Source organism: Peromyscus californicus, unplaced genomic scaffold (genome assembly GCF_007827085.1).
Source record: "Peromyscus californicus insignis strain IS unplaced genomic scaffold, ASM782708v3 Scaffold_20__1_contigs__length_68692818, whole genome shotgun sequence".
In the NCBI taxonomy this organism is placed as follows: Eukaryota; Metazoa; Chordata; class Mammalia; order Rodentia; family Cricetidae; genus Peromyscus; species Peromyscus californicus.
This window is the reverse complement of record NW_026294503.1, coordinates 26,232,711-26,247,845: the sequence shown is the minus strand read 5'-3', so window position 1 is coordinate 26,247,845 and position 15,135 is coordinate 26,232,711.

Below are 15,135 nucleotides of genomic sequence, written 5' to 3'. Positions count from 1 at the left end.
GTGGACAAAGGCCAGGAGGTTGTGGACAAAGGCCAGGGGGTTGTGGCCACTGACCAGAATTCCCTAGTGGCAAATGCTTGAGATACCTGGAGTGGAGAGAGCTATAGAGAACTCTCATGGGTAAGTGGGCATTTTCAACTGAAAGGGTAAGAGAGCTGCACCAAGGCACTGAGATAAGACAGACATGCCCTTTCCATGAACAGCTTTAAAAGAGCTGTATAAATAAAAATGAGAAGGCTTCAAAGGTAGTATCCATCCTGCCAGAGGATCTTCAGATTCTGCTCTAAAGAGTTAGAGAGTCCTTAAAGGAGCAACAAGTGGGGTGGTTCCAACCATCTTCTAGAAGGGCATAGGTTATTGTGTCCTCTACCCATGCTCCACTCAGCCAGTTCATGTCCTGTGCTGTGGTGTAAGTGTGAGTTCACACTGGGAAGTCCTGGAGCTCCTCTCTGCTCCTGCCCTTATCTCAAAAAAGTCCTCCACTTTAATTGTATACTAAGGGACTAATATCTAGCTCTGTTGATGCTACTAAGGTTAGGAAAAAATTAAACAATTCTTTACATAGTAACCATGGCTTTACTCAATAAGGGTTCATAAGTTCTTTAAATACAATGTAAAAAGTCTCATAAGTGATGCATGCCCATATTGAGAACAGTAGAAAGGTCACATCTCAGTCACCAACTCTGGCTCATTAATAGTGTCTACCTGGAAGGACATTAAAGGGATTATGAAGTTGAATACAGGACAATGCAAGAAAATATGCCATTGTTGATTGTTAGTATCTACCAGAAGGGAAAGGGAGATGTGTTTCAGCAGCACTATGGGCAGAAGAGTAACAAGGAGTTAGGGATGGCTTCCTTTGCAGGTGAAACACTCAGGGAAGCAAGAAGCAGTCAGACAGATAGCAATGACAGTGGAGAATGGAAACACCTAGGTCCTAGACATAACTGTCATGGAGGCTTAAAAACATCATGAGGAAAACTGTATTCAGAAAACTCCCAATATCTGAGCATGATTCAGATGTAAACAATGAGGGGTCAAGGTCAAGATGAGGTTGAGAGGTAGACTGGAGACAAGGTGAATGGGACCTTTCTTCCTCTGTGGACACAGTAGCAACATAAAAATTAAAACATATGTTCATGGAATAAGACTAGTTGAAAATCTTGCTCGTGCACACTGACCACACAATCAGGGGTACTTTTCTACATCATTCAGCCAGTCTACCTATCTGCGTGAGTCAAGTTCAATGACATGGAACAACATGACAAAAAGTCTCAGAGACACCAAAATATCAAATCTAGCGTAAATTATTTTTGAAATTGGTATCAAGAATGGCTAATAACCCCAAGAAAGTTCATCTGAGGGAACTTATTGCCCAGTTCAGAAATCTGTACTCCACATTCCTGATGGATGTGGTCTTCCTGAACAACTCTGAAAATAGGGAGTTTGTGAAGCAGCAGCTTCCGGTCCTCAGCCATCTTAAAGGTCTTCCCTATCAAGGTGAGTTGACTGTCCTCTTCTGTTTATCTCAGCTTTTGGCTGCTGTTGTCACTGGCAAAACAGAGCTGATGTAACTCCTTCCTTGAATAGATATCTGCTTGTTTGAGAGCCTGCTCGTGTTCCCATTTGTATTTATAAGTCTTTGTTCCTTAAGCTTTCATGTCAAACTTTAAAGTTCCTCATTTGCTCTCTAAAATTATGTGCCAGTTCTTCTCCAGATGAAGGTCTTCTGCTGGGGGCATCTGAATGTATTAATGTTTCTTCTTCTGAGGCTCTAGTGCACAAATCTGAACAATCCTGACAGTACTATGCCTCTGGAGAAAGAATAAATATTTCCATAGTCCCATGTTATGATTCTCTACATCAGAGTCCAGTCCCCGTGTAACAGAAACGTCATGGGTCACGTGGGAAGGCAGGGGTCTTGAAACACCTTCTTGTGCTTGGCACCCTACACAGGGCTCATATTTTGATTCTTTACCCACATTCTCTTAAGAACCAACTCTCCAAGTCAACCTGAAGGTTAATTCTTAAAACATGCTCATCATTAACTATCCCATTCACTAGTCCCCATCCATATGGCATTTAGCTTCATACTCTATTAGATGACAGAATGGAGCCATCTGAAAATGAGACTTGTCTGGCTTCCTTAATATACACTTGGATTAATTTCTTGTCCCCTAATTAAACATCTCTCTGACAGAAACTGATGACAAGCAGATCTGCCCATAGAATTAAATGTTTATCAGTTTTCTCTTCGAGACAAAAGGCATCCACAGAGTTTTAGATTAGCATTTTGATGTAAGTGGAGGACTATGGTTTTAAAAAGCAAACGTACATAAATCCAGAAGCAGAAAAGAGCTTGGGCTGGATGGAGAGGGTTTCTTGGAGATGCATGGACATAAATGACCATCCCATCACTCCCCAAGAAAGAGAATGCTCAGAAGAAATGCAGATACATCCTGGAAAAAATAGCTTCACTTCTGAAATCAAATGAATCATTCTTCCCTGAGTCTAATACGAAACTTGGAAGAATACAGTGACCATTGACCATGGAATCCATAACCAAGGTATCAGGACTCAAATGTTTCTTGTTTACAAACCGTTATAGTTTTCTGAACAGCAGATAATGAGAGCTGCTTGCTAAACAGCCTGAAAGCTTACTGGGTGAGGGAGATGTTTTGCGTTACTGTGAGAGGTTATTTCAAAGTAAATTATGAATAATACCACACCCCACTCATATGATAATTAGTTGTACATGTTACACACTAGACTCCAAATGCTAGCCCATAGAAATTTCTGGTGTCTCTCCCTCCTTGATCCCTACTGTAGAGCTTGTCATGTACTAGGAGCTTGATAAATGTTTGCTGAATTGACTTCCTCTGAATTGAATAATTAACTTGCAAGGTCTTAGGGGGCAACTGTAGAATCTCATTTTACACCAACACCATTGCCTTGCTCACAGCTGACATGAGGAAGTATGTGGTAAATGGCAAGCGAATGAATGAATAAGTTGAGACCTGAAGAGATGTTTCTTAACCCTGAAGACACTGTAGAATCACCTGGAATACTTTTAAAAATTAATCTCTGGGACAGTGCCCCAGAGAGTCATTGAAAAGTTCCCCCAGGATATTCTAATCTACACTCAACTTGAGAACCAGTGACTTTGAATAATGGGAAAGTCTCTTCACCCCCACCCGCCCCTTTTTGTTTCCTTTAACCAACTGCGTTTTATCTTCTTGTGTAGAACAAAGCATTCTGAAAAATCTGACACTCTCAAAAGGTAGAGTAGTGTTGCTAGTGCTTGTAAAACACCATTAAAAAGTGGTTTCCTTTGCTGTTGGCTGATAGATCTCTCAGCAGTCATCACCCTCGCAGACACTTGACCCTGTTTTCTCCTAACTAAGCCCCCTAGGCAACATCAACCACCATGCGGGTACTCGGGCTGCCACCTTGTGGCCACTCTGCAGTGACAGATACAAGCAGCTTCCTTAAAACAGGCTTTTATCTCTCAGAATAGACACAATGCCCAGGCGTATAGTCTCTGATAGGGAAAAAAAAATGAATATTTCTATAAGGAAGAGCATGTTCTGAGTGCTTCATGGTGAAGAGGATGCTGCAGGCATGAACACCAGGCTGATGATTTCTCTGTCCCTGAAGGAGAACAATTGGCAAAGCATTAAAACACACACACACACACACACACACACACACACACACACACACACACACACAACAATGTATCAAGGACAAGCTATAGATTCGGACAAATCCATTCATAAATCTTCAATTCCTTGAGGAAACGGCGATAAGATCCATCACACCATCCTCAGTATAATTCTCAGATGGGAAGACTGAGGTCCCAGGAGTTCGCTGCCTTCGCCCAAGTAGCATGACACCACCCAGGAAACTGAGGTAGGAGAATTTCTGTGAATTCAAGTCTATCGAGAGCCACATAATGAGTTCAAAGCCAATCTGGGCTACATAATAAAACATTGTCTCAAAGAAGGAGGAGGAAGAGTAGGAAGGAGAGAGGAGAGGGGACAGGGAAGAGGAGGAACTTGCATGGCAAGCAAGATGTAGTGGGTATGTACCTATAATCTGGGCATTCAGGAAACTAAGGTAGGAGAATCCTGTGTTCAAGGCCAGGATCAGCCCCTTAAAAAGACTATCAAATAAACCAATAAATAACTGGTAAATAGGTTCGAAGTTTGACTTTTTAGGTGGATATCTTCAGAAAAAAAATGAGGTTTCTTTCCATCCTAAAAGGAAAAATTCAAGAACAAAGGTCATATTTCAAGACAGGATTTACATGTGTGCAGACAGGAAACAAAAACACACACGGACACAAATATGCACCGTTTCTACACAATTCACAATAAAACATAATTGGATAATAGAAATCTTTTTGCCTCATGAGGAAAATAGACTGTGATACTATTAATGTTTTCCTTGGAGACGGGAACTAATATCCTCATTTTCAAGTCTTGGCTGTTCTGCTGTGATGAATACTTAAGACTCCTTGGTAAAGGAATCTGGATGCTAAATATGAAGTGTGGGTTGCACACTTCACACTAGCCTGCTTTTGCAGGGTTTTAAATGTGTGGAAAGTGGTGAGAGCTGTAACTGCGGCCAGACAGGCCCTGACTGGTGTGTTAACTCCACCGCCATGAGCTGTAAAATCTTACAGAATCCACTCCAACTCCCAAAGTCTCTGCTTCCTCATCTCCAAGTAAGGATGATAATCTCACCTCCTGAGGATTTTATTCTATGAATGGAGAGAATTGATTCAAAGATAACTCTAGAATATTAACTGAGTAAATGGACTTTCCCTTATCCACATTTCAATATTCATAAAATCATAGCTTGTCAACATGCAAACAAAATTGGTGGAGCAAAATTGCTTTGATTCTACACCATTTTGAATGTCATGGGTATTAAGAGCATGCTAGAAACAAATTATTCACAACATCAGAAAAAATATGCGAAGGACTCATCTGGGAGTTGGAGAAATGAGAAAGCTTGTTGAAGGGCCAGTTTAATCTTGACAATGGATTAAACCTACATTATGACACAGGTTTAGAAGGTAAACTATTTAACCAGCAGTAGTTTTTAATTATTTTTATATTTTTAATTAAAATTTCATAACTTCCCCCTTCCATATTCTCCTTCCAATTCCTCCGATGCACTCACCCTTACTCCCTCTCAAAATCAGGGCCTCTTCTTTAATTGCTATTGTTACACACACACACACACACACACACACACACACCCCTAAATATATAAATACAAACTGCTCATTCTATTTAATGTTACTTATATATATGTGATTTGGGGGTTGACCACTTGGATAACCAATTGTGGGGGTTATCCCTGGAGCAGATCTGCATTCAGTTATCAAGGACATACAAAAAGAAAAAGTAAATAAATAAAAATAACTTCTGCCTTCCAACTCCCACCTGGCTCCCACCTCCCTCCCAACTGGCTGCTATCTAGAAAGTCAAATCATAAGCAACAATGGGCATCAGTGGCTCTGGTACAGGAGCAATCCTCTCAGACATCACTGGTGGATGACGTGACTTCAGGAACCAAGATTTCAAAACTTCCCAAAGCAAAGTCCCCCAGCCAGATTCTAGACCACAAGATGAAAGTACCCTAGAAAATATAAAAACTTCTGGGGGACTTCTTTAAGATGTTTGTCTTCTTCTGCCTTTGGGTGCTAAGCTTTGTTTATTTCATTTTCTCTTCCTCCAGCACCAGCTGATGGAAGGTGGGGAGATTTGTGTGATGAATTAATTCAAGGTTTAAAGAAATGTTGGCACCTGTGAACTCACAGGAGCTGTAGCTATCTGCACAAGACCAAGCCAGCCAAAATTCCAGCAAGGAGAAGGAGGAACTCATGAGGGCCCATCTCTAACTGAGAAGCTATTGGCAGTTGATATCTGCTGGGGATGGGAGAGGAGGAATTTTTCTCTGGAAGTGTGGCCATCGGTATGTTGTCCATGCTCCAATGGACAGACCACTCCTGCACACATATGACAGCATTAATTGAACTTGGTAAGATATTTTAAAAAAAGAAAAAGAGGACATGAATCTGGGAAAGGGATTTGTTACCAGGGATACTGGAAAAATTGGAGGGGAGATTGTGGGGAAGACAGAACCATATTTCAGTGCATTCATGTGTAAAATTCTTGATGACTATTTCTTTAATTTTTCAAAACAATATTTTAAAAAACCACTGCTATGGCTGAGATCCATGTTGAGAGGGCAGCATGGGGACAGGGAGACTAGAAGCAGATGAGCAAAGTCTGAAAAAAGAAATCATGGGGCCTGTTTTAAGAGTCAAGCTTAACCTGAAAGCTCTGAAAGACATTGGCACTAAAATCTGTAAGAAGAAACACAAAGGAGCAGACATCATTGCAGCTTATCAAGAGACATCAGCGTCAGCAGCACAGGTGATGCTCAGCCAAGATGCTCAAGCTGGCCTAGAGGGAACTTAGGTGTGCTTTGAGAGGCATAGGATGACCAAGACTTCCTTAACCCAAAGGGTTTTCCCTGCCACAACTCTAAAATTCTAGTATGTTTACCTAATTTAAGACTGTCTCCAAAAGGATTGCCTTAAAAAGCATGTGACTATATTTCCTTTGAAGAGTAACAGTGAGTATACTATTTGACTGGGTTACTTTATCATGCAGGGGCGGGGGTGGGGGCATGATGTAGGGTTGAGATTGTAGAAAGGAAAGAAAGAAAAGAGCACAGATAAAAGAAGCAGGCTTCTTTCTATCCACCTAGACTGTCAACTTGTTCCATGCAGTAGACAGCCTCTACGCATGTGTGGATAGTTAAATTTAAGTGAAGTGAAGACTCCAGCTCCCCTTTCAGGTTAGCCAGATTTCAGATGTCCCACGGGCAAATGAAGCTTAGTGTCATCATATTGGTCAGTCAATATAGCTTTTCCATTACACTTGTATTGGAGAGCCCTACCAAGTGAGTAATTCTAAAGGAAGTACTCTGTCTTATGCTTCATAAGTGATGGATTTCCAAAGGAACTGAGCACATTGTATTGTACTAGGGAGGAAGGGGGAGAGGGAGGGAGGAAGAGAAAGAGAAAGAAGGGAACGCTGATATTTTATAGCCTTTTCTAAAGAACCAAGCAGTCGTGTTTTTGTTTGCTTATGACCAATCCACATGGGAAAAGAGAAACATATAAAAATATTTAAACAAGGCAAGCTTCTTCCTTAGCAACTCCAAATGTAAACAATGGACGCTCGACACAAACTAATAATAAATTGACCTTTTATTCTGAATTACCCACTAATAACAGACATTGTACATACTAAAGTTCTCATGGCAAAGCCTATCAGCTGCTCACACACTTTCTGTTATCTTTATTGGCTCCTTGATTGGAATTCCATAATAAATAATTCTACTATGATCCTCTCTGTGTCTGTCTGTCTTTCTCTGTCTCTGTCTCTGTCTCTCTGTGTGTCTCTCTGTCTCTGTCTCTCTCTCTCTCTCTCTCTCTCTCTCTCTCTCTCTCTCTCTCTCTCTCTCTCTCATCTTCAGGCTCACTTTATTCTATTTGATGGAATCTACAGTTAAACTTTCCAAGGGTTTTTTTTTAACCCTTTGTTAGGTTTATATTTTCTAGGTCCTGAATTTCTCCGTTATAGGTAGATACCCACTATCTGACCATAAAGATTGTGTGAAAGCCAAGATTATAGAAGAATGGGGACATTTTAACATAAGCAATCCACATCTGTATAAAGGCCTATATAACACACCAGGCTAGATTCTTGCAATATACTCTTTTGACCCCATAACGAATAAAAGTATTGTTAAAAGGCTGCTTTTACCATATGCAGCCTGAGAAAAGTTCCCATGACAAGGACTCTTGTTACATTGGCAGTGTTTGAGGAACATGGCCTGATCATAGGATGATTATAATTTTTCTGAATCTCACTACCTGTTTCTAGAGGGTGAAGATTTTGGGTCAAAGTATCTCAAGCTCCTTCAGCCCTATGTATTGGTTTTCACAGCCTGGGAACCCAGTAAGAAGCCTAAGTGAGAAGTGCCTTGTTACCTAGTAAAAATGGTTTCTCTTTTTTTGAGAAACCTTTGTTTCTCAAATGTGACGGAAGGCCGTCAGAGCACATTAGAAAGCTCCAAAGTTGATGATGACTAATTCATTCACTTGCCAAATTTTCCGGGGCACTGGACTCTAACAGAATTTTTCTTTTATTAAAAAAACTTACTTTTTAGAGGAACTACTGTCAAGTCTTTTGTCAGATACATCACTGGATGGATCGGGCATGGCGAGGACATCTTTCTATGCGCATGCGCTACTTCTGCTCCTCCTTTCCCTCCACACTAACACTTCGTTTGAAGCTGCTTTGTAAATCTCAAGAATACATTGGAAGATAATTAAAAGTCCCTGCCAAAAACTATAACCATCACTGATCTTGGTCATAAACTTTAATTGGAAAACTGATATTAAGTATGTATCTTTATTACATTTTGAAAACATGAATAATATATGTTATGTAATCATCCAAAGGCTGAGCTGTGCACGTGGCTTTATTATTCAGACATAAAGAAAAATGCAGTGTACTGTGTTCTCAATTAGTGTCCAGCTTCTTTGGAAGAGTGAGGGGGGCGGGAAACAGTTGGACCTCAGCTGGCAATTTACCTTCTCAAACATCTTTATTCACAAGCTGTAAAAGCGGGCTGGTAACAGTCGCCAAAGTGGTTGCCAAGACAACTTATCTCTGGATTTAGTATCGCTGCTTCAGGAGGGAAGCTTATGAGGAATTTAATTAGCTAACGCCTTGTCCTCCTTAGCCAAAAAAGGATGGATTTTCTTTCAAGTTAAAATTTCTGTGGAATCAGACTCAGTGGAATCAGGGTAGACACACACTGAGATGGACTCATATGCACCCTTGACGCTTGGTGATTACAGCATCAGGCGTGGCTTACAATAACTCTGCCTCAGTAATTCATGAGTGAGAACAAAGATGGAGCCAGGATGCGGCAGATAAATATCATATGAATAAATAAGTAAACGTGTTGACACGCGTGCATCCAGTCGGGTAGTATACGAATGAAGTTGTTTTCCTTATTTTCTCTTCTCAAAAGTAAATGGGCAGTTGACTAGAAAGTTAATTGAAAAAAAATACAACAAAGAGCATCGAAGGAAAGATAAATCAGATGTAAAACTGATGGAGATTTTAGAGTTGTTAGGACTATGCTTCACAATGGCTTCTGAGCCTCCAGGTAACCATGGCAATATTGGAAATGATACAAATTGCACGGCTTAAATTATTCCCAACAGAAAGGAATACTTTTTCTCTTCTATATCGTAAAGGAAGGCATTGTTGTAAAGTGTTGGATTTTGTTTAGGGAGGGCCTGAAACTCAAGTTATAGTTTCTACTAACATTATAAAATTCTTGATATGTGTCATACTTCAAACTTCATAGTCTTTGCATACTTTATTTTTTTCTCCCAAACACCTACAAAGACAAAAGAAATTACAGTACAAATCTTGGTTAAGAACATTAATCATGACGGGCAGTGGTGGAGCATGTCTTTAATCCCAGCATGCAGGAGGCAGAGGCAGGTGGATCTCTGGGAGTTCGAGGCCAGCCTGGGCTACAGAATGAGTTCCAGCACAGGCACCAAAGCTACACAGAGAAACCCTGTCTCAAAAAACCAAAAAAAAAATTAAAAAAGAATATTACTCACAGAGCCTGCAGGATGGCTCAGTGGGTAAATGTGTTTGTCAGACAAACCTGCAATTTGAATTCAACCTCTGGACACAAATAAATTTGGAAGGAGAGAAGTAATTCCACAAAGGTTTTCTCTGACCTCCACATGCACACTACAGCACACACGTACACACATTGACAATAATCAACTAATTAAAAAACAAAGTAAAAGAGTATTAACTACTAGTTAATTCAATTATGTCTCTGTCTTCTGTACACGTTGCTCTCCTGTATTAATAGTCCACCCCAAACTCAGGATTGCAAGGTTCACCCTACAAGTCAGCTTCTTTAGGCACACTTTTTTCTTGAGAATTGGTAACATTTCAGTAATTTTTCCATTTCTGAAGAGTTTGCAATATACACTATGATATATCTTATCCATGTGAAATATATATATATATGCATATAGAGAGATAGATGATACAGATTAGATAGATAGATAGATAGATAGATAGATAGATAGATAGATAGATAGGTAGATAGGTACATAGATACATAGATAGATACATAGATAGATAGATAGATAGATAGATAGATAGATAGATACATACATACATACATACATACATACATACATACATAATAAGCATCTGTATTTCCATGCTAACAATTTTAGAATTGGATAGCCTTTGCCCTTATACAGCATACTTACATACATTAATCCTTACAATGAATAAAGATAAGATGGTAAACACTACTTATCTATTTGTAAGCATTAAGAAATTGGGGTTCTCAGGCTGAGGAGATGTGAAAGCATTTCCTGTGTAAGCATGGGAGCTTGAGTACGAATCTCCAGCATGCATGTAAAACGTCAGTCATGGCTGCATGTGCCTATGAGCTCAGCACTGAGGAGTGGACACAGGTGCCCTGGGAACTTGCTAGTCCTAATCGTAAGAGCAAATAATCCTGTCTCTGTACTTAGACATAATTTTTTCATAGATATCTTGCATCACATTGAGAGTTCCCCCTTTTTTTCTAGTTTTCTGTGTGTGGTGGGAGGTTCATCAGAAGCTACATTTTCCCCACCTCTGTGCATTTTTCTTGCATGTATGCACTGAGTAAAACTTTGCCCAGGACCAGAGATGGGATCCTCTGCGGTTCTGAGGGTTCTTTCAGAGTACTGCTCTCTCTAATCCTGTACTTACTCCTATAAATACCTGCCACCTTGGCTTCCTTGGATTCTCAAGGCCATTTCCCTGATGTAAGGAGAACACCAAGCTCAACATATTGGTGGTAGTCAATAACAGTCTGCACACTATGTTGGTTCAGTTGTGGGATTCTTCCCACTTGCTTCTTATCTCTTTGGGACTGCTGTCTTTTATTACCTAATGTCCAGTGTTTTCTAAATCATTGCATTGCATATTTTGTCTAGTTTTTAGTTGTTTCTGTGGGAGTATTTAATATAACCTTGGTTATTCCATACTGGTGGGAAGCAGCAGTCTGCCCTACCTAATTTTGTTTGGGTTTGGCTATTTTTGTTCTGTGTGTGTGTGTGTGTGTGTGTGTGTGTGTGTGTTATACGCAAGTGTGTGTCTTACACATGAGTGTGTGGCTGTGTGCACAGGATATCAGGTATTTTCCTCAAAGGCTCTCTGTCTTTTGCCTTGAAAAGTCTCCCGCTAAACCAGAAGCTCTACACTCCATCCACACTGATTGGCCAACCAGCTCTCAGGATCTTCCTGTCTCTGCCTCTAAATGCTGGTGTTATAAGCATGCTCAGCTTTTTTTTTTTTTTCATTTTTCTTTATTAAGAAATTTTCTAATCACTCTACATACCACCCACAGATCCCATCTCCTCCCTCCTCCCACCCCCCAGCCCTCCCTCCCAAGCCACCCCACATCCCTATATCCCCCAAATCAAGGTCTCCCATGGGGAGTCAGCAGAGCCCAGCACACTGAGCCTAGGCAAGTCCAAGCCCCTCCCCACTGCACCAAGGCTGCACAAGGTGTCACACCACCAGCACTGGGCTCCTAAAAGCCTGCCCATGCACCAGGGACAGATCCCGATCCCCCTGTCTGGGTGCCCCCCAAACAGTTTGAACGAAACAACCGTCTTCACTATCCAGTGGCCCCAGTCTAGTCCCGGGGGGCTCCACAGCCACTAGTCTACAGTTCATGGGCTTCCACCAGTATGGCAGGTCATCTCTGCATGTCTTCCCATCATGATCTCGAAGTCCCCTGCCTGCAGAATCCCTCCTCTCTCTCATCGATTGGATTCCCGGAGCTCAGCCTGGCACCTGACTGTGGATCTCTGCATCTGCCTTCATCAGTCACTGGACAAAGGCTCTATGATGGCGATTAGGGTATTCACTAGACCGGTCACCAGAGTAGACCAATCCAGGCACTCCCTCGATCATTGCCAGTAGTCCAAGGTGGGGTCATCCTTGTGGATTCCTGAGAGCCTCCCCAGCACCCTGCCTCTTCCTATTCCCATGATGTCCTTATCTATCATTGTATCTCCCTCCCTGCCTTCCATTCTGTCCCTGTCCCTGCTCAACCCTCCCATTTCCCTATGTTCTCATCCCCCACTCCTCACCCTCCACCCCCCTCACTCCCAGTCTGCTCATGTAGATCTCATCCACTTCTCCGTCACTGGGCCATTCATGTTTCCCTCCCAGGGTCTTTCCCTGTTAGCTAGCCTCTCTGGAGGTTGCAGTCTGGACATCCCTTCCCTCACATCTGGTATCCACTCATGAGTGAGTACATATTATGTTTGTCCTTCTGAGTTGGGTTACCTCACTCAGGATGATACTTTCTAGATCTATCCATTTGCCCGCAAATTTCATGATATCATTGTTTTTTTACTACTGAGTAGTACTTCATTGTGTATATATGCCATATTTTCTTTATCTATTCTTCAGTTGAGGGGCATCTATGTTGTTTCCAGGTTCTTGCTATTACAAATAATGCTGATATGAACATAGTTGAGCATGTGTCCTTGTGGTAATATTGAGCATTCCTTGGGTATATGCCCAAGATTGGTATAGCTGGGTCTTGAGGAGGACTTATTCTCAATTTTCTGAGAAAACGCCATACTGATTTCCAGATTGGCTGTACAAGTTTGCATTTCCACCAACAGTGGAGGGGTGTTCCCCTTGCTCCACATCCTCTCCAACATAAGCTGTCTTCAGTGTTTTTGATCTTAGTCATTCTGACGGGTGTAAGATGGTATCTCAGAGTTGTTTTGATTAGAATTTCCCTGATGACTAAGGATGTTGAGCAATTCCTTAAATGTCTTTCAGCCATTTGAGATTCTTGTTAAGAATTCTCTGTTAAGCTCTGGAGCCCATTTTTTAATTGGATTGTTCAGTATTTTGAAGTCTAACTTTTTGAGTTCTTTATATATTTTGAAGATCAGCCCTCTGTCAGATGTGGGTTTTGTGAAGATCTTTTCCCATTCTGTAGGCTGTTGTTTTGTCTTATTGACTGTGTCCTTTGCTCTACAATATCTTCTCAGTTTCAGGAGGTCCCATTTATTAATTGTTGCTCTCAGTGTCTGTGCTACTGATGTTATGTTTAGGAAATGATATCCTGGGCATGCACAGTTTTTTATGTGGGTTCCTTGGATACAAACTGAAGTCCTCATGCTTGCAGAGCAAGCCATTTTGCTTCCCAAGCCATCTCCCTAACTCTTCTACACAATTTGTATGCAGCCACATTCTTAGGCCTTACTGTATATGTAAATTATGGTCTAGTCTGAAGACCACATACTTTCAAAACTCTCCACTACAATCATCAGTGATCCTGATTTTTGAAATACGTATTTCCCCTTATTTTATGTCTATTGAAACCTGAAATCTGTGGAACATTTCAGTACATAACAAGCACCAGTTTACCTGATGTGCGACCTTTGACTTCCTCTATTTTATCTTCCATGTGAATAACAGTGCCAGTATCTACTATAGCCTATTTGGGAAAACCTAATTCAATTTCATATACTGTAGCATGAGTTCTAATTGGTCTTAATAAAAACCCAGAGCCAGATGTCAGGTTAAATGCTGAAAGATCAGAGAAGCAGAGCAGCCAGCCACTAGAGAGACTTCTTACCTCTACTAAACCCTCAGCCTGAAAGGGAATGAGCTCCTGTCTCCTCCCACATTGTATTCTTCTCTCTGCCCAGCTATATCACTTTCTGTCTCCACCTCCCTAGTGCTGGGATTAAAGATGTGAGATCCCAAGTTCTGGATCAAAGGTGTTGGCCACCACTGCCTGGCTCTGTTTCTCTTTTAGACTGGATCAATCCTGTGTAGCCAGGGTGACCGTGAACTCACAGAGATCCATCTGCTTCTACCTCCCAAGTGCTAGGATTAAAGGTGTTTGCCACCACTGCCTGGCCTCTATGGCTAACTAGTGGCTTAGTGTTGCACTCTGATATTCAGGCAAGCTTTATTTGTTAAAGCACAAACAAAATATCACCACAATACACAGTTTAATGATGTTTCATTACCTAAATATTAGAAATATAAAGTTTAAAAGAAATAGGGGTGCTCAATAGAAACTGCATGCTTCTTGCCCTGGTGCAACACTGTATGCTTGTTCAGATAAGGAAAGACAATGATAGCTCTACTTCAGGTGTCAGGTTTGACTATCTTCTCAAAAGGGAAGATACCCACGTTCTGATATTGCTTGTCCTTTGAGTCCTACTGGGTACCTTCATATCTCCCCATCTCAGGAAATGCGTTTCAGTTGGATACTCATTTTCTCCACAATGTCTATGCAAACCCTGTCCCAATTTTAATTACTCCCATTCCCTGATGCCTACTGTGCAGGCCACACAGAGTTGTTTTGGCTTTCTTTGAGGTACTGAGAATTTGTATTTGTAAGTGTAACACCTGCATCAGAACATTTTTGTGTGGCTATTCCCAGGTAGCTCACTTAATAGAAATTAGTAACTTGGTGTACCCATTCATCTTCTTCAGTTACTCAAAAAAAATTGCTCAGAAATCCAGAATATATAATAACATATTATATCATATGAATATGTAATTATGAATAAATTTATGATTATACAACTTATATATGATGTGAACACAGACTTTTTTTTTCTTCTCTGGTATTCTGCCTGGGAATAGCTGAGAAACAGATCCTGAGTTATAATGGGTTTAATTAATATTAAACAGCATTGGGCTGGCAAGTCCTTGTCCTCTCTGCTGCCAAATCTCTGATCTCATGAAAATCTAAATTGGCTCTTGATGGGGGGCTTCGGGGGGCGCTGTCTCTCATGCCCTGACACTGCAGACCGGCCGTCTACCCTTTAACAAGACTGACTTTCAGAAATGGAGGGCAAACCACCCTTGACAGGAGCTAATCCCTTCACACAAGTATCCATTTGTAATGAAACTTTATCCCTTTGTCCTAAATGGTCCACGCATT